The sequence below is a fragment of the Camelus ferus genome, chromosome 1, assembly GCF_009834535.1.
Source record: "Camelus ferus isolate YT-003-E chromosome 1, BCGSAC_Cfer_1.0, whole genome shotgun sequence".
Classification (NCBI taxonomy): domain Eukaryota; kingdom Metazoa; phylum Chordata; class Mammalia; order Artiodactyla; family Camelidae; genus Camelus; species Camelus ferus.
In genome coordinates, this window is record NC_045696.1 from 68,379,915 (window position 1) to 68,407,816 (window position 27,902).

At 43.7% G+C, this 27,902-nt stretch overlaps 1 long non-coding RNA gene across 1 annotated transcript; it reads left to right on the forward strand.

Annotated features, from left to right (window-relative positions):
- The first annotated feature begins 334 nt into the window (after nucleotides 1–334).
- On the forward strand, nucleotides 335–16,164 carry LOC116664362. The gene is made up of 3 exons (XR_004320870.1): nucleotides 335–1,546; nucleotides 15,490–15,631; nucleotides 16,049–16,164. It is a non-coding gene; the product is annotated as an uncharacterized LOC116664362 (long non-coding RNA).
- The last annotated feature ends 11,738 nt before the right edge of the window (nucleotides 16,165–27,902 follow it).

The window sequence follows — 27,902 nt, forward strand, 5'->3', positions numbered from 1 at the left end:
GTCATTAAAATACGCTGGAGTGGGGAGGGTACAGCTTAGTGGTAGAGCTCATGCTTAGCATGCATGAGGTCCTGGGTCCTATCCCCAGCACCTCTGTTAAAAAATAATAATAATAATAATTTTTTTTAAATAAAATAAAACACACTGGAGAGGAAGGAGAGGGCTCCCCAGGAGACCTAACACAGACTTGGAAAGCCAAGGAAGGCCACGTGGACTGGGACTGTGGGACAGAGATCATGTGAGTCTTGCTCACTGCTGTAACACAAGTGCCTGTATGGTGCCTGGCACATAGTACGTGGCTTAGTAGATCTTTATGAAATGAACGCACAAAAGAGGCTAGTTCCAGGTAAGAGGGAGAGGATGATAGGAGTAATCCAGGAGGAGCATGGAGGGATGGGCAGAGAAGGAGTACAGAACGTGCCACGACCCTGAGCCAAGAGAGAGCCGGGTACCGTGGAGAGCGGATGTGGGTCAGCTGGTGGGTGTGTGCAGTTTGGGAGTGGGGTTGGGAAGTAAGAAGGAAACAAGGTTAGAAGGTCAGGAGTCAGACTAGGCAGGGCTGCTTAAGCCTCACTGTGGAGTTAGGTCTTGCTTCTGGAGGCCACAGAAAGCCATTGATAAGTTGGAAGCAGGGCAAGAACAAGGTCAGGGTGTTGCTTCAGAAAGGCCGCTTTGGCTGCATAATTGGAAGGAGGGTAAGCCCAGTGCATAGCTGGCTGAGAGCCGTGGCAGAACCCCGGGGGCCTGCACTAAGTTAGTGACACTGGTGATAAGGATCAGTGGACTGATCTGCGAGATATTTGGGAAGGAGAGTTAATAGGATTTGGTGATGGAGAGTTGGAGGAATGAGGAGTCAGAGAGAGAGACAGAAGTTAAAGATGATGGCAAGATTTCTACCTTGAAAAACTGGGTGGAAAGTAGGGCCCTTTGCTAAGATGGGGAACACATGAGAATAAAAAGTCAAGAGGAAGGGAAAATATTGGCTTAATTTGGGACATGCTGAATGCGAGATATATATGAGCTATGAGATGTCCACAAGGAAGTCAAATATGTGGGTCTGAAACTCGGGTGGGTCATCTAGTCTAAAGATCATAAATTAGGAGTCCTTAGAATCTAAAGACTAATGAAAGCCATTAGAGTAGATAACATTTCCTAGGGACAGTATGTAGGGTGAGAAAAGAAGAGTCAAGGAAAAAATTTCAAAACCCCGAGGAATGCCGACATTTACAAGAGGAACAGAGCTCCCGCAAGTCCTTAAAGGAGCCTGAGAAAGCGTCCAGGAAGATAGAAGACAGCCAGCACAGTTTTGTGTCACTGAACCAAGGGACAGGATCTAGCAAGGGCAAGAGTTTCCAATAATGAAGACACGTCTACTGCAATGAAGACTGAAGCAGAGACAGAGCCGGGACAAACTGGCTCCAGCCCGTCAGGACGGCAGGTCCTGGAGAAGGAGGAGAGCGGAAGCCAGGCTGTAGTGAGCAGAACCTCCTCCGGGAGGCGAGGAGCTGCAGACGGCGCAGGCGCAGACGGAGTACGAAGGCCTTTGGTAGGTAAGATGGCTGCTGAGGGAGGCTTTGTTTCTTTCCTTTCTTTGTCTTTTTTTTTTTTTTTTTTTTTTTTTTTTTTAAGTTTGGAGATATTTGATCGTGCTTGAACATTAACTGGGAGGAAGCAATGGTTTCATTTTAATAAATCACTTGAAATCACAGAAAACTTGACTTCTGCAGATGAATTCACAAGTTATATACCATTCGAAAAAAAGAAAATCCAGTAACCCAATGTGTTCTCTTTTTGTACTTCATTTCCAGGAAGCTTAGAATCAAGTTCAGTTCCCCCTAGATGTCTGAAGTATTTACTGACACTTCCTTCACCTGCTTTCTGTTCTGTTTTGTATCTCAATATCTTAGTTTTAAAGAGTAATTATTATGAGCCGCTTACAAGGCACTTTCACACATGATACGTCACAGCATCCATCCTCCATTCCGCATAGATTTAATGAGTGCCCCAGGGTGGCCGTACACTTTGTTCCATGTAGCAGGCACAACGGTGAGTAAAACAACACCGTGACTTCTCCTACGGCCCCTTTGAGGAGATCGACGTTAACTGAGTTAGTGCAGTAATAATTACTACTGTGGTTAAGTGTAGCAAAGGAAAGTACTGGAAACTCGGAGACTCTGAAGGGTCAGGAAGAGTGTCTGAAGCATGAGCAGAGACTCGGAGACAGGCCAGAGTAACCTGTGGTCAGAATGAGACCTCCTCTATGGCAAGTGCTCATCCAGGACACTGGCAGTGATGGAAACCAGTGCTGCATTTTGAGACAGTACTGACAGTCAAAATGGAGCAGAATCTGGCTCATGTAACCTCTTCCCAGAGGCCTATTCCCTGAGCTCACACAGATAAGTTTAACTTCTCTCTAGTATGGCCCTTCCCAGCTGGAAGATGGCAGCAGAAAGCCCCCAGGTACAAGTCCTTATAGATAGACCTGTTCTCTCACAATTAAAACCAGGCTTTCCAATTTTTCTTTTTTTCTGTTTACAGATGATGTCATTTTTATAGAGACTTCTAATTATTTGCAAATATTCATCTTTAGCTTCTTCTATAGCAATACAACTCCTTGCTCCCATACATGGAATTGTCAGCTAGATATCAGGCTATCCAGCTAACAATTCTATTTATGGGAGTAAGGAGTTGTAAAAAAGGCCACATTTCCCAGCTTCTCTTGCAGCTAGATACGGCAGATTACAAGTGAATTTTTGACAATTAACTCCTATGGAAAAAAAAAAAAAAGCCTTGATTTGTAGCATTTGCCGGCTTCTGTGGGTTTGGTTCTCCCATGGCTGATTTCAAGCTGCCGGCATGACTCACTGGATTTAGAGTTGGGAGGAAACGCACACAGTGGGCCTTCACCTGCCCGGGGACTGGGCTCTGGCATACCCCTGACCAGGTCGGCCAGCATAGGTAGTTCTCAGTGGGATGTGGGTGTGTGTGCACAACTGCCCACATGTGCTATCATGAAAGTAGGGGACCGCCAAGTCCCCTTTTCCTCCTTCCAGTGGTCTGGAATACAGACATGGTGGGTGGAGGACCAGCTTCTACCATGTAGAAACATTCTAGAGATGGCAGAACAACAAGAGCCTGGCTTCCACGTATTTTAGAGCTACCTTACTAGGCCCAGATTTTCTTGTGGGTTTTTTTTTTTTTTTTTTTTTTTAATGTGAAAAAGAAAGAAATGTCTAAGTTGTTTCAGCCATTACCATTTTGGCTGTCTGGTAGAGCAGGTGAAACTGTATCCCAGCTGATAGGGTCATCCATTACAGCACGGCAACCAGACCACCACTCCAACATCAGGCAAAATGCCGCTGCTTACAAGGCATAGTGTGAGCAGGTGAGTCAGACACACTCCCTGCCCCAGGGAGCCCAGCCCAGGGCAAAAGATATCACCTACTTACATTGCTATGAGGCAAGGTCAAGGTCAGAGTGCTCTAAAGCAGTGCAGATGGCCGACCACACAGATTTATAGGAGGGGGTGATGGGGGATGGTGGTGGTGGTGGTGGTGATGAATGAGGAAATATTTTAACTCAGCCTTCAAAGATAGTTATAATTGTGACAAGTAGAAAGGAACAAGAAAGCATTTCCAGCAGAGGGACTGCACTTTTCATTCAGATTTTAGATTCCAATCATTCTGAAAATGTGATCCTTCAGAAAATCTCTAGACTGTTATTTTTCCTTCCGTAACAGAACAAATTAATATTGTAAAACTATGACAAAAATGTTTCAAATATTTAAGAGAACCGATTGTTTTCCGAGTCTCTGATCCCCCCATTTACAAAGAGCCCTTGATTTGTTCATTTCAAAGCATTCTGATGGATTAATTAAAGCATTCCTCTAAGTGCTTTCCTAAGCAGATCTTTCTGGGCTTATTTTGAATTACGAAAGGTGCATGGAGATGCTAAAACTTCATTCCTTTAAAAAAAAGTCTGTAATACAAACTGTTCACCAATGCAAACAGGCCTCTTTCCCAACTAGTTTTCTTTAAGGGGAGAAATAATGTCTTATGTTTCCTTTTTATTTCTTTGTAGTGCCCAGTACATCAGTGAGCACAGGAGAAGCTCTCAGTAAATATGTATTAATCCAAATGCAAATCACCGAATTTGAGATTATGAAGGAGAATGCTGGGATTGTAGGGTGAGGAAGGGACTGCACAGATGGCCTGGGGATGTAAAGTAAAAGTCTGGCACATGCACTGCGAAGTCTTAGGAACGAGCCTCCAAGATCCCCAGCAGATGTTAGCAGCAAAGCCCATCTCTTCTTCCCTTCCTTTCACAAATCAGAAGGTAGAGGCCCTAAAGGACAATGACCTTGTTGAAGGTGACAAAGCCACTGAGTCCCAGAGCTGGGTCTAGTTTTCTAGTGCCTTTCTGAGCTGGCTGATCCTTGTTTTGAAGTTTGTTTCCCCAAATTCCTGTTACCATAAACATAATAAAAAGAATCTTATGCATTTTTTAACATTCAGATTCACACTGTGTTTCTTCGTCAGAAAATTAATGCATGGATGCATATAAAGTACTGGGGAAAAAGTCACATACTGAAATTCCAAGGCTTGAAAATGTGACTCCTTCCTGTGAAGGAACAAAAGCATTGAAATTGGAGGGTTTTCCCAACCTATCAGGACATGTAGGTATTATCTGCTTAGCTTTTCTCCCTCTCTGCGGAGTGAGGGTGTACAAGCCAGGCGGGCAGATTCCCCAAGGAAAACAGTCAGAGCAGAAGAAATATAATCCCTGTGGGGCTGCGTGAGGATAGAATGTAAGACAGAGAGAAAACAGGTCAAGGAACCATAGGTGGTTCAGGTCAGGACGGTGTGAATGGGGGCCAATTCTCCTCAGGTGCTCAGGAAACAGAGAAGACCTGAGTTCTTAACAGGAGCAGCTATAAATGCTACAGTTCAGCCACTTTAACATAACAGAGACAAAGTGCAATTATAAGGAAAACTTGTGATGGAGGAAGCAACATGCTGGACTGAGAATCAAGTTCTGGTCCAAACTCAGTAACTTTTGTGTCACTTGGACATTTTCTCTCCCTCCTGAGTCTCAGTTTCTTCACGGACAAAGTGGGATCTCATCCGTGTTTAGTGCCCTGTGCCTCTTTCGTATGTTAAGCTGACAGTACTTACATTTCTGAGAGAATTTCAACTTTTCTGATTGCAATATACTCTACCGTTAACTTCTGTAGAGTCCTGAGAATTATTTTCTTTTGCTTCTTTCATCATTTAACAATTGGCTAAATTATTCAGCTCACAACCCATTTAATGATTCAAGTCATAGAAGAACCAAGTGATACGGAATGTTACCTAATTTTCCAAAGTTGGAAGAGGAAATTGCCTATATACTTATCAAAGATAAAAGGTATTTGTGTTACTCCAGAGAGGTAGAGACAGTCACATAACTTTAGACTGAGTTTAAATTTTCTTGAACTCTCTCCCATAGTTCAAGCCTTTAAAGATAAGTTATCCCAAAATTTGGTCCAGAGATTTCTCTTTATTTTGGGCCAACAGTATAGACTATTATGGTCCAAGCCACAATCATTTTAGGCTTAAACTCTTGGAATAGTCTGCTTATCCATCTCCCTTCTTCTCACCATTCCCACCTCCCATGTCTATTCCCCACATAGCAGCCAGAGTGTTCCATTTGAAACCTAAATCAGATTGTGTGACACTTCTGCTCAAAAAGCTCCAGTGATTTCTGGCCTCACTAAGAGTCAGAGCCATAATCCCATTCAGGCCCTGAGAGACCCGATGGGCTCCCTTGCTGCCTGTCAGACCTTGAATCTACTCCTTTGTAGGAGGAACAAACTTTGCTCCAGCAGGAACTTTGCTCCAGCTGCACTGGCCTCCTTGCTGTTCCCAGGACACTGAGCATCCTCCCATCCCTAAGACCCCTTCAAATGATGTTTTCTTCATCAGAAGCACTCCTCCTGCCAACGACGACAGGGCGCACTCCTTCCTCCAGACCTTGGCTCAAATATCACCTCTGCTATAGTACATCCAAGCTCCTTATCTTCCACCCCCTAAGGAAATCTGCATAGCATGTAGCGCCCCGTTATACTTCCCATCCGTGTCTTTTTTGTCTGTTTCTTCACACTAGAACAGGAGCTCTGTGAGTCCAGAGATTTTGTCTGTTGTGTTCATCCACTCATATCTCTAGGGCTTACACGTATGTGTAGCATATCACAGGCATGCAATAAATGTTTATTAAATAAATATTCAGAGCAAGTAGCTTGTAATATGTTTTTTGCATACTGACTTATTTTATTTTATTGGGCAATGTGTACAGAATAATTTGAATTAGGAAATTGTTTTTTTCCCCCTCAGGTATGAAAACGATGATGACAAAAAGATGTCAAAAGTCCCTCTGAGATCACTGCCAAGCATGGCAAATTTCAGGGCACTGCAGAAGGGCTGAGCTAGCAGTCAACTAGATAAAGTTCAGGAGACTTGAAAACTCAGAAGTTGTACTCCATCACCCGCCAATCATCCATCATGGGGCCACTTCTACCAAGTCATAGAGTATGTGGAGTTTCAGTGACCAGTGTTTCCCTTTCCTCTTGGAGAACTTCATTTTACAGAAGTGCCATGTGACTGTGTCACCTGACAGTGGCTGTACTGATGTGGGGATCTTCCTTTAGATTGTAAGGCCATCATATTACCTTGATCCTCCAAGGATTAATATTATCAAATAGCTTGGGCTCGGGCAGGCAGTATTCCTGTTCTGGCTGAGACATCAGGAGGTGTCAGAGATATACCCACAGAGAATGAGGACTAGGAACAGGTCCCAGAGCCTCGTTGAGAGATTTCAAATCTGGGCTCAGCCACTCCACACAGGCTGAGCTCAAGCAAGCCGCTTAAGTTCCCCAGACCGCAGGCTTCCCTTCTGCAAGATATGAGTCACAGACAATTCCAGCTTTACCACCTCATGGCATGAAATAACCAGTGTGAGAATTTTTCAAAGCAAATATTAGAACTCCGTGCAAACCGCTCAATACTTGCCATTACCTGGATTCCTGAGGACTGATTCCTGAAAAGATGAGTGGGCATGTCTAGGTGAACATTTCACCTGAGCCCTGCCCTTCACCAAGAGAGTGGAAGCAGGGTAGGGTTTGTTTTTTGTTTTTTGTTTTTTTGCCAGATTTATGACATATAATTTCAGGAGCCATACTTGGGGCTCTGTTCATCCATCCACCAACACATCTTCTGAACACCTACTATGTGCAAGGTGTTGAATCTCAGATTCTGTGGGGAGAATGGCTTGAATGCAATCCAGGTCTTGTCCCTAAGGTGCTCACACAGAATGGTGGGGGAGATCCCACCCACAGACCCCCCCCCCCCCGCCAAACCTCTAATACGACACAGAAAGGGATTTGTCAAACGAGAACCCCCTGGAATGAAATCAATCCACACGGCCTCGGCAGTCACTTCAGTTCTTTGGGCTTTAGTTTCCTCTTCTGCCAAAGAGGATAAGCACAGGGTGATTATGAGGGAAAAGATGGGATACGATTTTGTTGAGGTGCTTTCTAACCTGTGAATTGCCATCCGAGAGCCAGTGCCTTCTCCCCTGTCTCCTGCTCTCCCTCCTCCTCCTCCTCGTCCGTTCCCTTCCCTCAGCCCTGCCCTCTTGTCCCCCGCTTGCTGCAGCTCCCTTCCCCTGGTCTCTCTTTGCTTTGAGAGGAGCCCCGCTGTCCACCCCAGAGACATTCTCACAATTATCTGGATCTGGTTTGATCGTTAAAGTGGGTGGGAATCTTGATCCAACATGTTTCCTTGTCGTATCACATGATGGCTAAGAATTGCTAGTGAGCTAACCCTTTCCTGCCTTTGACATTTTTTCCCAGTTTGTTGCTACATGTCGGATGTGAAATGGAATCAGAGTGGATAAGGACCTTTATTTTCTGAGGGTTTAAAGACAATCAAGAGGAAAAAGTTGTTTGGACACAAAATGTAAAATGCTCGATATTTCAAATCAGTTAGCATTTAGGAACCAGACACACCTACAACTTCTGATTTCAACCCTTTGTGCTCTTCTCCAGCCAAACACTGATTCCCTGGTATTTATGATAGAATTTCAAGACTGAAGGGGAAAGATCAGATTACCTGAGGTCCATTTTTTTCAGATGGTAAGCTAAGGCCCAGAAAGGAGAGGGATCTGACCAAGGTCATACACTGAATTCACAACAGAAAGTCTAGAACTTGGACCTCCTGATTGTCATTCCATTCTTGCCCTCTACCCCACAGGGTAGCCTCTGGGTCTGGTGGGGTGGAGAGACACAGGCTCTTATTCTTTCTATAAGCACCCCCATCCCCCCACTTTCTCTCTTCCTCGGTTTGGACATACCCCCTTGCCTCACTCTCACAGCAAACACTCCTCCTTTCTGAGTCACACCTTCTGATAGCCAAGACTCTCAAGCCTTCAGGGCCATTCAAGACAAAGTCAGACTTGCATACAGCCAGGGATCCTGTGCCCTGTGCTCCACACTTCTGTTTCCATAGTAAGCACTGTCTCAATCTTCACAAAAATTGGTGAAGTGTCATTATTCCGACCAATCTTAGAGATTAGCCAACTGAAGCTCAGAGAACTGTCTAACTTGCCCCAGGTCCCACCGCTAGAAAGTCGTATGACCGGGATTGACATCAGAGCTAGTGCCAGAGCTGGTAACTGCCTTATTGCCCCTTCAGCACAGCTCTGGCCAGGGGTTTCAGTCCAGACCAGGGGTAATTGAGTCTTAGCTTTTCTACTAGGACAGACAGTGCTGTGATCCTGGGCTCTGAAACATTTCCTTAACCACATACTAAGCAGTGAGAACTAGAGCAAGGTAATCTACTCCCCTCAGACAGGTGAAGTAATAATGCCTCCTTAACAAGAATTGTGAAAGTTAAGGATTAGGGGAGATAACGTTTGAAAGAGCACCAGGAAGTCTGTGAAGGACCATGTAACTATTTTGTTTCAATAAACAACTCATGCTTTTGTAATCCAAATGTTAATGATGATGTTATCTGTACTATTTGACTGTAGGCCTTCTCAAATATGTTGATTAAATGGGTAGTTACAGATAGTAAGTGCATGAATAATTAAAATATTTCACTGGGCTTTTTCAATTTGACATCTTACCAAAAAAGTGGAAGTTGGTTTGTAGCTTACAAATGCATGTATCATTGTGCCAATCCTTACACATAAACAAAAAAAAAAGAAAAACATCACTGTTGTCATCTTAACAAACATTTATTGAGCACATAATATGTGCCAGAAATCAGACTAAATATTCTAGTCCTCATCATCTCATTTAATTATCAAGAGGTAAGTATCATTATTGTCTCCATTTTACAGATGAGGAAACTGAAGTCCAAAGCATCTAAGTAACTTGACTAAGGTCACACAACTGTTAAGTAAAAAAGGCTAAAGAAGTTTTCAGACATATCCACGGTGTATTTAATATTACTTTATACCACTTCTGTTAAAACAGAACTTTCCAGATGTCTTGCATGGCTTGCAGTCAAGGTCTCCAGCACAATAGAATGTAGGCGAAATGTTAAAACATAAACTTGTGTGTGCACGTGTGTGTGTGTGTGTCACAAGGGATAGGCAACAGTCAGAAAACCATAAAAAATTCAAGCTAAAGAAAACCACTGTAACTGACCACAGCTGGCAGCTCTGTACTTCTTCACGTGGAGAGACACTTGCACACTTACTAACTGATTCTTTAACCAGCAAATAACTGGGCACTTACTATGTGCAGACAGTGTTCACGTTTGGAGAATAGAGAACATATGGTCACAGAACCTCCTCCTTGGACCTCACAAACTCTTGGATAAATTGTCAGATAAATGCACTGAAATTAGTATGTGTGTGTGGGTGTGTGTGTGTACTACTTAAGTAAATTGCTTCTGGGGTATGCTCAAAAGTTGGTTCTCATTCAGACTTCCCTTTTATACAACTGCTTAAGGAAAGAAAGAAGGGAGAATGTCCGACTTCATGAAATATGATAGGATTTGGAGAAGAAGGCAGGCTACTTAAACTGGTCAAGACGTTGGGACATAGGATATGTTTATCTTCACTGGAACTTAGAGCTCTTTGCAGAAAAGGAAAAATGATAATAGAAAAAAAAAATACAATGTCCTGAAAGCTAAATAAAGCAAACTGGGCCTCTGATTCCCCAAGGTTCAGATTAAGAGCCTAATTCTCTAGTGGAGGATGGGAGGAATGAGAGGCTGGATTTCCATTATAAATAACCCAGAGTTCAGCCAGTATCAATTTATGTTGAAGCCCTTTAAGATGAGGCCAGAGGAGACGTACCACTAGGCCAGGCCAGGAGAGCAGGGAAATAGCTGTAGCTGATTTCATTTTGCACAGCATTTACTGCTGCAAATCACAGCAGAAGCAAGCAGCCAGCGGCAGCAGCAGGAATCCCCAGCTGAAGGGCCCTGTCATCAAAATTTCTCTTCTTTGCCACCCAGGCAACATGGCCTTGGCTTCCATCTTGCAGTGTATTTGCATTTCCCACCTCAGGAAACAAAGTCTTGGAATTGGAAGCCATGGCGTTCACATCCCAGCCCATCCAAGTACCTGTTCTTGACACAGACAGGTTATCTTACATGTCCGTGTGGATTTCCTCATCCTCGACACGGTTCACTTCAAGGCGCTACTGAGTCCCTCGGGTGACATGAAGGATGTTAGCACACATTGGGAGGTGGTCAAATTTCCCAAACATGAAGGAGTAAATCACTTAAAATCTAAGAGGTTTGAATGCAGAGGACCATACCCATTGGCAGTCAAAAGCAGAAGTGAAATTAATGAATGATGCACCTAAATCCACAGACACACACCCATTCTAAACGTAGAATGGAATCCAAATTCACTCACCAGTTTTCAAGATCCTCCCCAAGATGTTTCCTTTTCTCTAAGACTGTCTTTTTCTCTATCCCCCCATGTCTCTAGTAGTGTGGCCAAATTGATCGCCAAGTGACTCAGGAGCCCAGGATACGGGCTTGTTCTTTGGTACCTCTGTGTGTTTGTTGGGCTGTTTCCACCTCCTGGGATGCCTTTCCCCCGACACGGCCACATGTCCAAAACCGCTTACATACAGCCTCCTCCAGGAAGGGTGCTGCCTCTGGTTTTCCCTCATTTCTACTTAAACTGAGCACCCCTAGCAACTTCACATGTTTCTCATATTCTAAAAATTTATATTCTGATGAATTTGTCAGTTCCTTGAGAAGGATTATATCTAATTCCTCTTTGTTTCACTTATCCGGGAAATGATAATAGCTAATAGCTGAGATTTACTGAGCACTTAATGTGTGCGATCTCCTTTAATCCTCACAGCTAACTGAGGATGTTGATACTGGTATCTCTTTCATTTTGCAAATAAGGAAACAAGGATGCAGAATGGTTCAGAAAGTTGCCCAAGTACACAGCTATGAAGTAGGGGAGTCAAGATGGAAACAAGGAATCTCCAGTCCAAATCCATGGTTCTTAGCATCCATGCCCCCGCTTACTGCATACTCTTAGCATAGGAAATACTCAGTAAATGTTTGTTAATTGAGTGAATGAACAAACGGATGAATCAAGAAAGTGTGTGTCTTCAAGCGTGAATACTCTGTGCACAGGACTTCGTGTTCTCTTTCAGGTAGTGGCTGCTCAAGGGATATTTGCAAAGTTAATGACTGAACGAATCTGCACTAGAGCAGATGTCAGGGGAATGCTGAGTCTAGAAAGTTCTCAGAGGGGAGTTATTCACTCCCTCTTTCAACATGGATTACTCATCACTATTCTTTCAGCATTTATTCAAAGGCTGCTGTACACTGGGGAGATGATATAAAGAATAAGTCAGACATGAGTTTTAGTCCTCGGGTGCTTACGTTTTGTAAGATGAGAAATGACTGGTGTTTTTCAAGTCTGAGAAGAAGCAGACACTAGCAGAGTAAACATAATTCAAGCTCAGAAAACGGACAACAAAACATTCAGGGGTGACCAGTAAGGTAAGTCTAGTGTTGAACAGGCAGGAGTGGCTCCTTATAGAGGAAACGCAGCCGAAGATGGTGAACAGTCACTGATGACTCACCCATCAAAATAGGAAGCTCTGTCTGGTAAGGAAGATGGTGACATCCAGGCGGCAGAAACCACGAAGGTTCTGCACAGATACTTACCACAGCCGACTGCACCTTCGCTGCCTGGGCTGCTGCCTGAAGAGAGGGGAGGCCTACTCACTGGCCATGGCTCCCCGGAGGCAGGGCAGCACTGTGGAGGGAGACCCCAGGATCTCAGGGTCCCTGCCCCACTCTGAACAAAGTCTCCCTCGTGTAACAGCTCTGCAAATTTGGGCATATAGGAAAGTGGAGATAATCACAATTTCCCTTTTCACTGAGTTGCTGTGAAGACCAAAGAGTTAATACCTGTAAAGGGTATAAAGCAGTGCCTGGCTGGTAAGAAGCACTCACTTAGTCATTAGTTATTGTCATTGTACTGCTATCCTTGATTCCAGTGGCTTGTATATTGGAACGGCAGCATCCCTAATGAATTTTAGAAGGAAGAGACGATGCTTACATATCACTTGGGTATGAAATAAGAGTATGTCATACAGCTTGCATCTTAGATAACGGCTTCATTCCTAAGATGACAGTTCTCCTGTCAGCCAGGAGCTGGCTTCTCTCAACTGCCAGACAGTTGTCCTCTGTGGCAGACCTCCAAGTGGATCATGATGTTCCCTGTTTGGGGACTTTAACCCAAGACTTTTAAGAGGCACAGAATATCATCCTGCCAAAGCCACACACTAACATTGTCTTTCACTCTGCCAGACCATTGCACCTATCAGACGCTATGATCTATTTTTAATATTTAAATATTACTCTACCTTGAAAGTAGATATTTCTTTATTCAGGCAAATGCTGATTTAATCCCTGTATTTCTTTTCTATTTAAAACATCAAAATATATATTTTAAAAGTATATACCTTAAATAAAAATAATTCATTTAAAAAGAATTTACAACTAGATGTTGGATCTAACTCTTCTGCAAAAATAAAATTCTGGTTTTACATTTTGCAGGTAGTCGTTTAATATAAACATGTTTTAGTACAAATAACAGCTTTCAAAATTATGACTAATGAATAAATATTTTCAGAATGTAATTATTTCTATTTATTTATGTTTATGTATCAAATATTACAACTTACCACCCAATGCTAGGGTCTCAATTTGCCCTGTTTTCTTTTTGAGGGAAAAGTAATTAGATTTATTCATTTATTTACATTTGGAGGAGATACTGGGGATTGAACCCAGGACCTTGTGCATGCTAAGCATGTACTCTACCACTTGAGCTATCCTCCCCCTTTGCCTTATGAGATGCCTTAAATAAAAGAACACATTCATAAAAAGGAGAGATACTTTCCAAATTGTCTGATAAGATAACTTAGTTGAATAGTCAAGAAATTAAAAAAAAAGCCCTCGAGTTTATTTCACACCAGCATCAGCCAGATAAAACGTTAGGAGCTTATTGCTAGGTGGGCACAAGAGTGGGTCTGAGATCATCCAGAGAAGGTGGTGGCTATAGTGAAAATAGCACAGACTTTGGTGCCAGGAATATGGCCCTAAAACTGGATACTGACACATTGGCCAAGTGTCTTCTGAGCCTCACTTTATTCACATGAAAAAGAACCATAGTAAAAGCAACCTCACAGGGTCATTGGGAAGATTAGATCTAATAAGTTATATAAAGTGCCTGGAACATAGGAGATGCTCAATAACTTGCAATTCTTATGATGGGGCTCATTTTGATGTATTTGCTGCAGATACAATTCGATGGTGTTTGCAGTGTATTTTTGTCGTTGTTGTTTATTGTTGTATTGGTATTTTAAAAGGCATGTTAGCAATTCTTCCTCCATGAGGTTGCCCCAGGGGGAGCCAGAAGAGGCTGGCTCATTCCTCTAGCCCATAAGACTTTCTAGAGTGCCTGTTCCAAAGCACACTGGAAAGACCATCACCCTTTGTCCACACTCAGCAGGCTACTGTTGATAATGAAGAACAGGAGGTAGGGAGACCAGAGACGTAGTCCTGTACTCCATCTCAAAAGGGCTCTGTGACCTTGGGTCAGTTGCCTCCTCTCTCTGGGCCTTAGTAGCCTAGTTTTAAGACCAGGAAATCAGATAAAATTTTATCTGGGAAACTTCCAGTTCTAAAACTGCATTAGGTAACCAAATCTATGATTTTCTGACTTAGGTATAGGTTCAAGAGAAAGACAATCTGTAGAAATGACTAAGCAGGTAGGAGGCATAAACTGTCCAACTCGTGTTTGAAAAAGTGTGCTATTGACCCGAAGTTCATGTTTTCTTAAAAGCTAAAAATTAAAGAAGATCAGATCATTTTTTCCCTGTGACCAAGGAAGGATTTTCACACAAGCTTTATCGTCAACACCTAAGATGGTCATTTGTAAATATTTCTCTAGTCCTGGCAATAGACATGCACTTAGCACAGCACACAGTATCTTCCTGTTCACTCTGCTGACCAAGGACTCACATATGGGTTGGGATCTGGGGTAGAGTCTGTGGCCCTGGATCCTATCTGTAGCCGTTGAGGTTACCCACAACATACAGCCCCAAATATAGTTGGTGAGTGCTAGCTTGCAGTGATAAATTATTTCCTATACTTGAACCAATGAATAAGTCCAGGTCTAAACCATCCATCTTCTAAATCTGATCAGCCATGGAATGGGTCACCTTGGGAGGCAGAAAGCTCCCCGTCTGGAGATATCAAAGGAGTACGGTGGACTCTTTGTGAGGGGTATCATGTTGGACATTCAGGTATAGAGTGATCTCTAAAGTCCTTCTGAGCCGACGTGTATGATTTTCTGGTTCTACCTAGTCTTGTCAGGCTGACTCTGGAATGTGGGTGATGGGTTTTATCATACTCTAAAAAAGAAATGAGTTGTTCATCCCCGACAAGGAAGAGAAAAAGGCCAACTCCGCACATGGGCTAAAAGAGTCTTTTACTAAAGACACCAATATTCCAGGGTTCTGAGCCATGGAGTTATAAATTTTGATTAAATATGAATGACAGCATTGTGAAAAAAAGTTCAGCAGAGGTAACTGACATGCCCAAACCAGGACTTGGCACGCCGGAGAGGGCTAGATCACCTTGCCGGTAATCACTACGCTACCTGACAATTACCTGCCTGCCCACTTCTCCCTGGGTCCTCCGAGAATCCCTGGACCTGGCTTGGTTTGTACCCAGCTCAGTACCCATGGCTCCAAGAATTGTTCTTTAGCTTAATCCAGTCCTCCTTCCCTTGGCATGCTGCCTGCTCCAACCCAGAAGTTAAAAGGTTGCACTTCCTTAAAATGTAGTATTTCCCAACTGAACCTGCATCAATCAACTGATTAGTATAATTGCACATGCATTGCTCAAGGCCCAACTCTGGCTAATGATCGCTGGCTTTGTCTTATACCAGGCTGGCCTTTCCTTGATCCCGCGGAGAACTGACCCCTTGAGAAAAAGTGCACAAGAAGATCTGAAATGTAACAGGGACAACACCATGTCAAATTGCCATAGCCATCCAGAGGCCATCCGTTTGCAGCGTCTGTCCAGATCTGGTAAGGCAATTGAGTCTCAGTTTCCATGGTGGGGTGTGGAGAGTGACTCAGAAGATAAAGAATGGCATGGTACAGGAGCCACTACAGAGGTTTCCTGCCCTAACTCTCTTTTTGGGCTCTTTAGCTGGCCCTACACTCCCCTCAGTTTTCTGATTCCCACAACTCACCTTGGGGTGGCGTTGATTTGCTGGTTGGATGAAGGAGTAGCATGGTTCAATGCCGGGAGACCTGGGGGCTTGGTCTGTGGGCATCAAGACAAGCTCGTGGTCTTTACAGGACTCACCCTGTCTTCAGCTGGAGCCCAAGACCAAGGAGAGCAGCCCATCCTTAGAAGGAGTCTACCTGAAAGGCCAGGTCCATGCTTGTCAATGCAAGGCAGGGTATTAAGGTCTGGCTCACTCCACTGTTCTCTCTCAGGAACCACAAAGGGGTGGTAACACCACCAGCTGGAGAGCAGGGCTCACTCACGCTCTGGCTCCTGCCTGCTCCTGTCTGAGGTTGCTGTGATCTTCTCTGTTTGAAGAAAGCTACTTGGCTCTAAACTAAAATGTAAGTCTCATGAACGAACCTCCTTCCAAAGAATATGCCCTTCTCTCTCTCTCTCCTCTTCCTTTGCCTCTGTCTTCCTTTTGGTCATTTAGGTGGTGATACATGTTCACAGGGGATTAAAACATTTAACATGGTCACCAGAGAAGCCCAAACAGCAGTGTTTTGAATCTGTTGATGAAAAAAAGGGAAGTGATACTGGCCATTGGGTGAGCGGTGACATCAAAGAGAAGCCGTGTTCTCTTCCCTCCAGTGTGGCTGGGATTTTTTTTACCTCAAGAAGAGGATTAAATAGAGCTTTCCAGGAAAAGAATGACTCGTATTTTTATTTTTTTTCTCCTTCTACCTTCTTTTTGCAATCCATTCAGAAATATGTACATGCATTTGATACCCAGAGACCAATTTCATTTTGTGCAGAGACCTAATGCCATTGAAAACTGATACTAGGACTATACTTAATGAAACAATAACGTCCAAAGGCTTTTATAACCACTATGTTGATCCTCTGAACAGCACAGCAGAGTTTGAAAGGACGAGTATGAGTATTACCCCAGTTTTGGGGGGAAAGCAGGGCCAGAAGGTGAAATGCCTTGTCCAGAGGTCATACACCTGACAGACAGAAGCGTCAAGACATCATCACTTTTCTAACTTCAGGCTCAGTGGGATTTTTACTACATCTTACTGCCTCTTCCCACACAATAATCTTTTGAGATTAAGTCTCTAGACTCTAGAGTTGAGCCCATGGAGTTACTAAAAGGACTAAGGAAAAAGGAGCTTTGAAAAGGTTATATTCTTATCCCTCTTTCTCTGCACAGTGTCTGGGAATCAAGGGAAAGGAGTATAGTTTAAGATTGCTTTAAAAATTCGCTGGCCCACGGTTACCTGACTAATGACAGTAATAAAATCCTGTCTATCGAGACCACACTCGTCTTGGTTTTTCTTGGCTCATGACTTGTCTTAGCTGAGTGGCCAGCTATGTGCAAGTTAACTGGTAGGAAGGTTTTCTGGGCACAGTGACAGGTTCTGAGGCTTCTGTTGAGATCCAGGAGCAAATTTAGGCAGATTTGTACCTGTTATCAGGAGGAGGGACCAGATACTGAGCACATGGCAAGCCAGCAGCACTGCCCAAGAGCTTTGTCTAGCACAGTCTGGACTGTGTGGTCACCACCTGGATCACCTCCTGAACTCTGGGGAGAGAATTGATGATTACTGTTCAGAAGCTGGGTCTGCTGCTGTGGGCAGTCCAGGATCTTGAGAAAAAAATCAATTTAGCGTGCCTACCCATGGGGGAAATTTTCCAGTTCCTACCAAATGAGGGTAAGATTAAAGGGCCCTTCCTCCCCTCTCTCAACTTCTCCCAGTCATTATCAGCATCATAAAATCAACCATGGGTGGCACTTGGGAGAAATCATGGTATGGTGGCTCGTGCACTCAGCTAGGAGTACAAAGTCCCTGTTTCTCTCCAGGCTCTGTGTGGTCTTAGACAAGTGATTTGACTTTGTGGGTTTCAGTGCCTCCATCTACCAAACGGGAAGTTGGACTACATAACCTTTAACATTTCCAGGCCTGAAATTCTTTGATCCTATCTAGAATATCAAATTCTGGTCTAAACATGCTTCACCAAAAGTGTTCAAAGGTCCTCAAGCTTCTTATCTTCAGTTTGCCTCTCTCTTCTCAGGGTTGCCAGGGTGACAGTGAGCAGGAGAAGCTGCACCTCCTTCCCCACTATAGTGATCACCCGGCACCCACCCACCACACCCCCAGCTCCTCCCTTTGCCAGCGACCTTAGGCTCCAGCCACTGAAACATGCAGACACAATAGGAGGACTATTATTATGCAGAGGGCTCTCACTTTAAAGAGGAGAAAAGAGAGTCACAAGGGCTGTGAGACCCAGTCAGTTCCTGAGATGGGCCAGGACACCAGCCCAGACACACCGACACCCTAGCTGAGTGCTTGTTCCATGACACCACTACACTGGAAATTTCTTTTCTTAAGCTCTCACTTGGATATGAGAATGTCTTCTGTTCATGACTCCCAGAATCCAGGGGATTACATTTACTGACTGAAATAAGTGACTATCTGCCCTGCATCCCCATCTATATCCATTCTAACTCCTTTTATCTTGTCTCTTCCCTGTAATTATCTTTATAATCATAAGTGTTTCCAGTACACTACCTTAAGTTGTTTCTTAGAGAAAAATGATATTAGTTAAAGTAAGAAATAAATGAATAGCAAATATTAACAATTAGGTCATTTCTTATTTGTTTAGGATACAAGATTAAAAAACAAACACATGAAAGCAAAAATAAAACCTCTCCGTACCCCATCACTCTGAAATATCCCCTGGGAACATTTGGTGAGTTTCCTTTCAGTGTTTTTTCCATACACATACATGCATACTTACTGTTCATGACTTTTCATAGGTATTTCAAAGAGTTGTTAGGACTTATCATCATGATACACCTTTGGCCTTATATCAGCTGTATAAGATCTTCTATCAGTTGTGTATGGAATTCTTATAATTTGCTATCACTTGTGGGGTTTCTCTTTTCTAATTAAACCGTGATTGACACAGAGCCCACTGCTGAAACTACTAAAACGTGTCAGGTCAGGAATTTGGTGTTGGCTTCCCTACCTGGACATCTTCCAGAAGTGAATTTTGAAGCATTGGACAGTATATTTCAAAACAGCTCCAGGGTTTTTAAAAAGTCAGCCATTGTTAAATATTCATTACATATAACACTTACTGAACATCTGCTATATGTGTCAGACATTGTGCTAAGTGATTTGCATATATTCTATTACTTAATCCTTACTCCCTGGGGATAAGCATATCATTGTTCCCATTTTGTAGATGAGGAAACTGGGGCTTAGGGAAGTTCCACCACCCAAAGTTGTGTGGCTAATAAGTGGCAGAGTCTTGCTTCAGACCTGGACAGTCCAGTTCCAGAGTCCACGTTCTGGACTCAAAGTCATGTCACTCACTAATGCACCAAGCTGGAGAGGTGTCATTTATTGGAAGGAAGGCAGGGTCTCAGGGGCAGTCGCTTGTCCTAGGAGACGAGACCTGCTGAGGAAGGCAGCAGGTGTGAGCACTGGACCCCAAGTCAAACAGGCATGGGCTCGGAGCCCACTCTTCAACATGCAAGCCCTGTGACCCTGGACGCGTCCCTTTCTTGTCTGAGCATCAGTGCTGGCATCTGTAAAAGGTGGGTAGTAGGATCCGTCTCAGAGGCGGCGGTGAGGACTAAGGCTGATAACATGTGAAAGCATCTGGCATGTTTCCAGGCATATAGTAGATGCTAATAACATTTAGTTGAATCTGAATCTGAGCAGAAAGTTTCAAGTTGTGACCTGGCTTTTAGTCTTGGATCCAACACACTTAATATGTGATTTTGAACAAGATACTAGGGCTTTTCTAGGCCCACATTCCTCATCTTTCCAGGAGGCAGCTGGACTAGAAGATCTTCAGGAGCCTGTCTAGGATCACAAGCCTTTAGTTGGTCCTAGAGGAGTGAATGTGGCCGGGGGCAGGGTCTTGCCTTCTCAAATCAACCCAAAACGGGGCCAGAGTCTCCGAAAACAGCATGTTTCTCCTTAACCCCTCTGAACTGTGGATTTTCTTGACTAGATCCAAGCACTTGGAGCTTTCTGAAATGACTAAGGGCTGATGGAAATCTCAACTATTTCTTAGAAGAAAGGGTGAGGCCACTGAATGCCAGGATGCTTAGCTGCTTTCATTGGCCCTTCTAGGAAAGGAGAGGTCATAGTTTCATAAGCTTCCCAATGATGAAAGAAAAGAACTCTGACTTGCTCTAAAGAATACAGCTGGGAAATCATAGAGCCAGAGGATTGCTTGAGTCCCTTATACCCGATCATCTGTGATTCAGTTGTAAGACAACCAGCCAAGTTTTAACCAAAGGGCTCCTAGATGCCCAGTACTGTGGAGGGGGCAGAAGTGATGTGAGTCTCGCTCTAAAGATGCCTGCAGTCTGCCTCCATCCAGGAGACAGAAACCAAGAGTTGGAGAACATAGACAAGTTTTGTTAGAATTTCACAGAAAAGATACCAGAAAAGATTTCCCCTACCTCCCTGGCCACTCCTACATCCTCGGCCAGTGAACTTCTGACCAGAGTGTGTCCCAAGGCTCAATGGCTGGACCTCTTCTTGTTCATGCTCAGTTCTCTGGGGATCTTATTCAGTTTCACAGTTTTAATAAAATCTTAACAGTGACAGCTCCTAAATGTTTATCTTTAGCTTGGATCTCTCCCTAGAACTTCAGACTCCAAAACCCAGCTGCTTCTTCAGTCATCACCATTTGCCTGTGTATCTGGCTTCTCTTATTGGACACCTCCAAGTTAGAGTTCCTGATGGGCACCTCAGTCCTTCAAATCTACTCCACCTGCAGACTTTCCTTGTCTGGTGAATAACAATTCCATCTGTTACAGTTGCTCGAACCAAAGAACTTGGAGTCATGCTTGACTCCCATTTCTCCACAACCCACATCCAAATTACCACCAACACTATTGGCTCTGCCTTAAAAGTACAGACAGAATTCAAATGCTCCTCACCATTTCCTAGTCCAAGCCACCATTGTCTCTCTCCAGGATTATTATAACAGCCTCCTAAACAGTCTCGATACTCCCACCCTGCCCATCTCAATGGAGAAGCCAGAGGGATTCTGTGAAAATAAACTTTAGACTCTGTCCAAATTCTCAGTGGCTTTCCAGAGTCATAGGAACTTCCCTAATAACCCATGGGGTGTATATGACATACTGCCCTTTCCTCTCTGTCCTCCTCTCCCACTGCTCTGCCCTCCTTCACTCTGCTCCAGCTACACCAGCCTCCATGCTGTTCCTCAAACACACAGGGACACCCTGGCACAGGGCCGTGATGCTGGTACCCTCTGTCTGATGCCTCCACCCTGCCTATTCAAGCGGTTCTCTTCTTCACCTCTTCCCAGTCTTTAGTGTAACCTGCTCAGTGACGGTACACCAGCACTGAGCATTCTTCCCCTTCACACATGCCTCATCCCTCTTCCCTGCTTTTTACCTGCTTTTTAGCATTTACTACCACAAAAACAACTGTACATGTTTACTAGCCAGCTTTTTATCTGTTTCTTCCTACTAGAAGAAAATTCCAATGGACAGTGGAACATAGTGCCTGGTGTTCAGTGAATTTCAGATGAAAAAAAATGGGTGGGGGGTTGGTCAGAGACATCATTGAGGAGCCTGGGTTTGAGTGATGCTCTGAGCCATGGGGAGGACCTGAGTGACCAGAGGCTGAGCAAGGAATGCCTGGGGAGAGAGGCACCAGGCAAAGGCCAGGTGGGGCCCCATGGGGATGGGAAGGACCATACTAACGGACTTACTCTCTGTCAGCATATACCTTCCTGCATTTATTTCTTCCTATTGTCTATTAGTATAAAGGGAAAATCCCACAGCTGCTTTGTATAATAGAAATCTCAGGGATAGAATTCAGAGTCACAGACCTAAATCTAGAGGTGTGACCGTGGACGAGCCGCCTAACCTCTGTAACTCTCTGCTGGTTCATCTCCCAAAGAAGGGGAACCACACTGGCTCGCGTTCTTACGGGGCTGTTGTGAAGATCAAACAAGGTGAAGGATGGGAAAGTGCTTCTCACTCGGAAAGCTGGGCGATTGCAGTGGGGATTAGTGAAATGCATGAGCGTGCCGTTGAAGTAATCTTTCAGACTCACATGTAGATGATCTACCTCCGTGGCAAGGAAAGGAGGGGGGTGCTCCAAATCGGTGACTCATTCAGAAGGCCTTCATCGGGGCTTTCGAATGTGGGAGGGGCATGGGGAGGAGGGGTTGGAAGATGTACCCTCCTGAGGACGTGGCTAGTGTCCAAATAAGGTGCTATTTAGTGCGTGTGCTATTAGTAAATAACAATCCCATTTGTTACAGTTGCTCAGGCCAAAGAGCGTGGAGCCACGCTTGACTGCTGTTGTTCCCTGTGCACCAGGTTCTGGGGATGACTTCTCTGTCCATCCTTACACACATTCATGAGTTGGGTATTATTCCCCTCTTCTTTAGTGATGAGAAAACCAAGGCTCAGGGAAGTTAGGTTAACTTGCCCAGGGTCACACGCATATTTGGTGTCAGAGCCGGAAGAAACTAGCTCTGTTTCCAGAGTCTGTCTCTTTCCACAGGCTGTCTTTTCAGAGATCTTGTTGGAATGAATTCAGTAGCCAACAGTCTCAATCACCTGAATTTGGGCAAGTGAATAATACACGAGTCTAACATCAGGGGTCCAGACAGATAGCAGACTCTGAGCTATTAAATATAATTCTAAAAGTGAAAAGGCAGGTCCGTTTGCCACCTGTGAATCTAAACCCTTCTCTAAGCCGCTGCCTTGTGCTATGACTGTTTTCTCATGGCAGTATACGGTAACAATTCAGAAGAAACCAGGGTTTTGAGCTAAATTTTCGATAGAGCATAAGAATAATATTGCTCATAGCAATACCCTCTGGTCTTTCTAAGCATCAGAAATTTTTTTAAAAAACAGTGGTATAAGAAATGCCATGATTTTTTTGAAGGATTCGTGATCCAGTCTAGATTTTCACTGGGGACACTTCTGTGCAACGTGCCTGTTACTGACCACATCATGGGGCTTAGTCCACGTCCACTCTGTTTACATGTGCAGGCATCTTCACGTGCATGAGTACCACGTATGGTGACAGGTGTGATTTTGGTAATTATGTATGTAAATTCACTTGGGTGAGTAATGAATGTACAGGTGGATGGATACTGGGGCCACCAGAAGGTGTACTAGGCACCTACTGGGTGCTGGTGGAAGGAAATGGGAGGCATATCTCTTTGGATTGGCCTCAGATAACCATAAGAAATATATACAGATGATTTTAAAGAAGTGATCCTATAGGGAAGAACTACTTGGATTTGGAGGCAAAGGAGGACCATTTTTTCATTAGTGTGAAGCACTAGTTAGAGTGTTAGGGGCGAAGGAAGTCTGAGGAATCCAGTGCACTTAGCCATTTCAGTTTGCAAAACTGAGCTGCATTAGAGAGGGTGACACAGAGCTGCATAGGCAGACTTTTTAAAAAATAAGAACCCCTCGCCACCACCGTTTTCTGAAGGTGCCCTGAAACCCTGAAAAATGGGTTTTTGCAAGTTTGCCGAAACCCTGCCAAGATGGGGCAAGGTCAAGAGCTTGGGCTTTGTTTGTCTATTCTACATACACCTGTCAGTATCCACAAATTTCGAACTCCCAGTCTGTCCCCTCCCACCCTCCTCCCCCTCGCAACACTGGAAACTGACACAACACTGTAAACTGACTACAACTCAATAAAATAAAATTAAAACAAAAAAAAAAAAAAGAGCTTGGGCTTTGTATTGAACTCTAACAGGGGCTGAATACCCCTCATCTGCTTTTAGCTCTTTGATCTCAGGGAAACTATTTCCATTTGGAACCTCTGGTTCTTGGTTTCTGCAGTGAAGACCCCTACCTATGTCTCCCATCAGTATTAAATTAGATTAGGTCACAAGGAGCTCAGCAGAGCCCACAGTATCTCACTCCCCCCAACCCATAAAGCCTCCCCCAACCTCTAACTTCCTCTGCATCCTTGGGCAAGGCACTTAGCCTTCTCTCTTCTCATCCACCACATTCAGGTGTTGGATCAGATAATTTCTAAGTTTCCATTAAATGAGTCTAGTCCTATTTTTTAACAGGTGGCTGGGATAGCTAGACGGTATATCAAATTGTCTATTTTCTACACATTTATGTTAATGAGCCATTTTCTGTGCTTTACCACATTTAATCCTCAAAATCCTTCAGGCACTGGTCTGAAGACTTACCTGTGAGGGAGCCATTGCTTTCCCCTTTTGTAAATGAGCAAACAGGCAAGAGTCATGGAGAGAAAAGTTCTCAGACCACTGCTTTGGCGTCCAGCTTGCTGGAAAGACTCTTCTAAAAGGCTTAACAACAGCGTTAAACACAAGTGGAAACTTCCGAATTTTCACTCCATCCATCCCCCTCCTCTTGCACTAAAAGATTTAGTCATCTTCTCTCTATTTTTTTGTTGTTTTTTTCCGAAGTTGCCATTCAAGGCTGAGGTCATGACTCGCCTATGAGCCTTAATCAAATCTGGAAGGCAACAGGACTGAACACAGGAATCTTCCCTACCTAATTCTCGGACTGAACATGTACAAACAAAGTTGATGCTTGAGAATCCAGCCCTTGCTGCCTGAGGCCGTGGGGGAATATCTGTGAATTTTTATTGACTCTTTCCTGATCCTCCTTCTTTGGCATTTGACATACTTGTCACTGGATCCATGGTACAGCCAGTCTCTTTCTCTGGCCACTAATTTATATTTCCCCCAGAGGGCCTAGAACTCTGTCCTACACAGTGGGTGCTCACTGAGCTGGAGATGGTACTGCCAACCAGTAAGTCCCAGATTACATCAAGAATTTCAGCAATTGCACTGAATTTCTGGCCAGCCTTGAGGATTTGGTCAGCCTTGTTCTCAGCCTTTCCCCTCATGGATTCACAAAGCCTAGTTTCAACTAATTCCTAATAATGCAATTACATTTTTGGAAATTGAGCCAGGTTTCATATTTAAATGTTGACTTTCAGCACGCAAAAAAGGTTGGCCAAATGCAGGAGTGACTGGAAGATTTTGGCAAAGAGATTAATTGGGATTTTCCATTTTTAGAGCAGCTGTGTGTGCTCATGCACAGGTAATACTCTGGTCTCAGGGGTTCCCAGGGACCAAAGCGTGGGCAAAGCATGAACCAGAAAACCAACACGCCAGATAGGAAATTATTAGTATTCTCAAAAAGAAAATGAAAAGTAGAGGCAGAATTGAACTATTTCCTCTTTTAAGGAGTTTCTTTCGGGGGGCATGGGGAGAGGTAAGTCGGTTTATTTATTAACATTTTGCTTTAATTTAGTGGAGGTACTGGGGATTGAACCCAGGGCCTTGTGCATGCTAAGCATGTGCTCTACCACTGAGCTAAAGCCTCCCCACCTTGTTTCTTCTTTTAAAATGCAATAATACCTACCTCTCAGGGCCATTGTGGGGATGAAATTAGAACATATATGAACAGGCTAGCTCAGAGCCTTGCTCAGAACCAGGCGCAATGCATGTATTTCATTGTTAATACGACAACATGGGAGAAGGCACTGGTCTGAAGTTAAATGACTGGGTTTTGAACTTCACGCTGCAGCTCACTAGCCCAGCTGGTGCCTTCCCATCTTGAGTCCCAATTTCCTCATCTCTCTAATTGAAATAATAATCACAGCATGCTTCACAGGGTCAAAATGAGAAGCATATTTTAAAGAATGGCTGAGAAAGTTCTTTGCAAACTAGACAGCTTTCTAGGCTAGATAAAGCATGATTAGGTGTATACCTAATCTCTGTGCCACTTTTTTCAGCTCTTCTCTGTCTGAAATGCCCTCCTTCCCCACACCTCCTCTTCTTCTAAGCTGAATGTTGACGCCCTAACCTTCATTCATAAGTCAGGAGAGCATAATGGCTAACAGCAAAGACTTACATGGTGAGGGTTCAAACGCCCCTCTCTGCTGTTTGTGAGCTGTTTGACCTTAGGCAAGTTACTCTTTGCGCTCTGGTTTCTCATCTGTAAAGCGAGGATAACAACACTCGCCCCTCCATCCTATAATGTTGCTCTGAGTAAATAAGCTCACAAGTTTGAAGTACTTAGGTCAGTATGTATTAAGGCTGATACATATGTTAGCTCTGATTAGGTCAAAGATTTGTTTATTATTTTGATGGATATGTTCTTTACTTTGCATTATTTTATTATTGTGTTCAAACTCCACCCCTCTAAGAAATGTTTTTAGATCTCTTAGTCTGAACAAGTCATAGCCCCGTATTCAGCTGAAGTATACTGGTTGTAGCTCAGTGACAGCCCTGGCCACCGCTTCTGTGTAAACTGCCATCTCTCTCCTGCACTGGCCTATAGCCCTGAGCGACCGAGACTTCTTTTGCCTCTGTACACTTGGTTGATGCACATCAAATATTTGCTGTATTGGACAGGAAGTATGCAAATGTAGGCAGGCGAATAAACCTATATATACTGGACAATAGCTAACAGCAACCTTTACGTGAAACCTGTATTTTAAAGACCGAACACATTTATAACATTAAGCCCCATACCTGACATATAGTAAATGTGTTTACTTGGAAGCATAGAAAGATAACTAAAGGTACAGTAAGTCCAGTGAAAGGTTTCAGTTTATTGGGTCCCTCTCATTCAAAACATACATTAGGAAAGTAAGTGACTTATCATCTAATAAGGGCTAGATTAAGATACATACCAGGGAAAGTAAAAGTAGCTTCTGACCTCCCGGCACTCACATTCAAGAAGAGAGACATTCCTACTACTAAGTGATTACAGAGGCCCTGGGTGCAAAGCTGGGTAGGAGGGATGTGCACAGGAGTGCGCCTTCAGCAGCTCAGTCACTACTCGAAGGCGTGGGCCTCCTTGATAAAATTGCCCAGGTATGTTCATTTGGGATGACTGCACCTTCTTTTCAATAACTAGGGAACCAGCAGAGAAGGCTCTAAGCCACCGAAAGGAAGAGGGGAGCAAGTTAGTTATGAGGATGTGGTGGTTTACACACAGCACATATAAAATAAAAAATAAGAGCGGTGACACCATAAGCCACATCCATAGGATTATATCTCAATAGACTTCTTAATCTCAACCATTTTGGTATTAAATGTTGATAAAACACTGTAAAACAAAAAAAGTGCTGGCCCAAAGGGGAGACCTAATCTCCTATTAACTCCACTTCCACCAATGGCTTCACTTTAGCTCCCAATTTTGCTATCAGTTGAGAAATGAGCTTGGACTGGAGTATTTCTAAGGACCACTTCATGTTTTTTAATTTTATTTTTAAACACCTGGTCTGATATAAAAACCAATCTTTCTTTCTCACATCAAATACTACCTCTATTTTGATGAATCCCAAATTGATGTCTCCAAACCAGACATCTCTTTTGAGATCAGGTCTCAAATACCCAACTGCCTACTCTGACACCTGCCTGGGAGACATCTCCAACACACCCTGTTCAAAACTGAGTTCTTTATTGCCAGCAATTCCCCCAAATCCCCTGCAAACTTCTCCTTTGCAGTGTTTCTAACTCAGTAAATAGAAACACATCCATCCAATTGCTTAAACTGGAAACTTTCTTGATACTCCTCTCTCCTTCACTACCCACTCCTGCTCAATCCAATCTTTCTTTCAATCTTGTCAATTCTACCTTCAAAGTATGTCTCAAGTCTTCCCGTACCTCACCGCCTACACTGCTCCTCCCTAGTCCCAGGACTCCTCCCTCTTTCTTTTTAATTGAAGCATAGTTGGTTTACAGTGTTGGTTCATTTCTGGTGTACAGCACAGTGATTTAGTCCTAAAGAAGCTCCTCATGCTTCTTTCTAAGTTATCTTCCACACAACAGCTGCGGTGCTTTTCTTAAAATATAAATCAGATCATGGCCTCACCCTTCCTAAAAAGCTTAAAGGTCCAGCTCCTGACCCTCCTTCCAAATTCATCTACTACTCTCTCCGTTTGTACTGTGCTGTCTTCTATCTGGCCTCTGCACCTGCCATGTTTCTACCCCCTTTAGGGTTATTGACCTCTGTTCCCTCTGTCCAGCACACTTTCGCCCTCACTCTTGGCCTGGATGACCCATATTGTTTTTTCAGATCTCAGCTTAAAG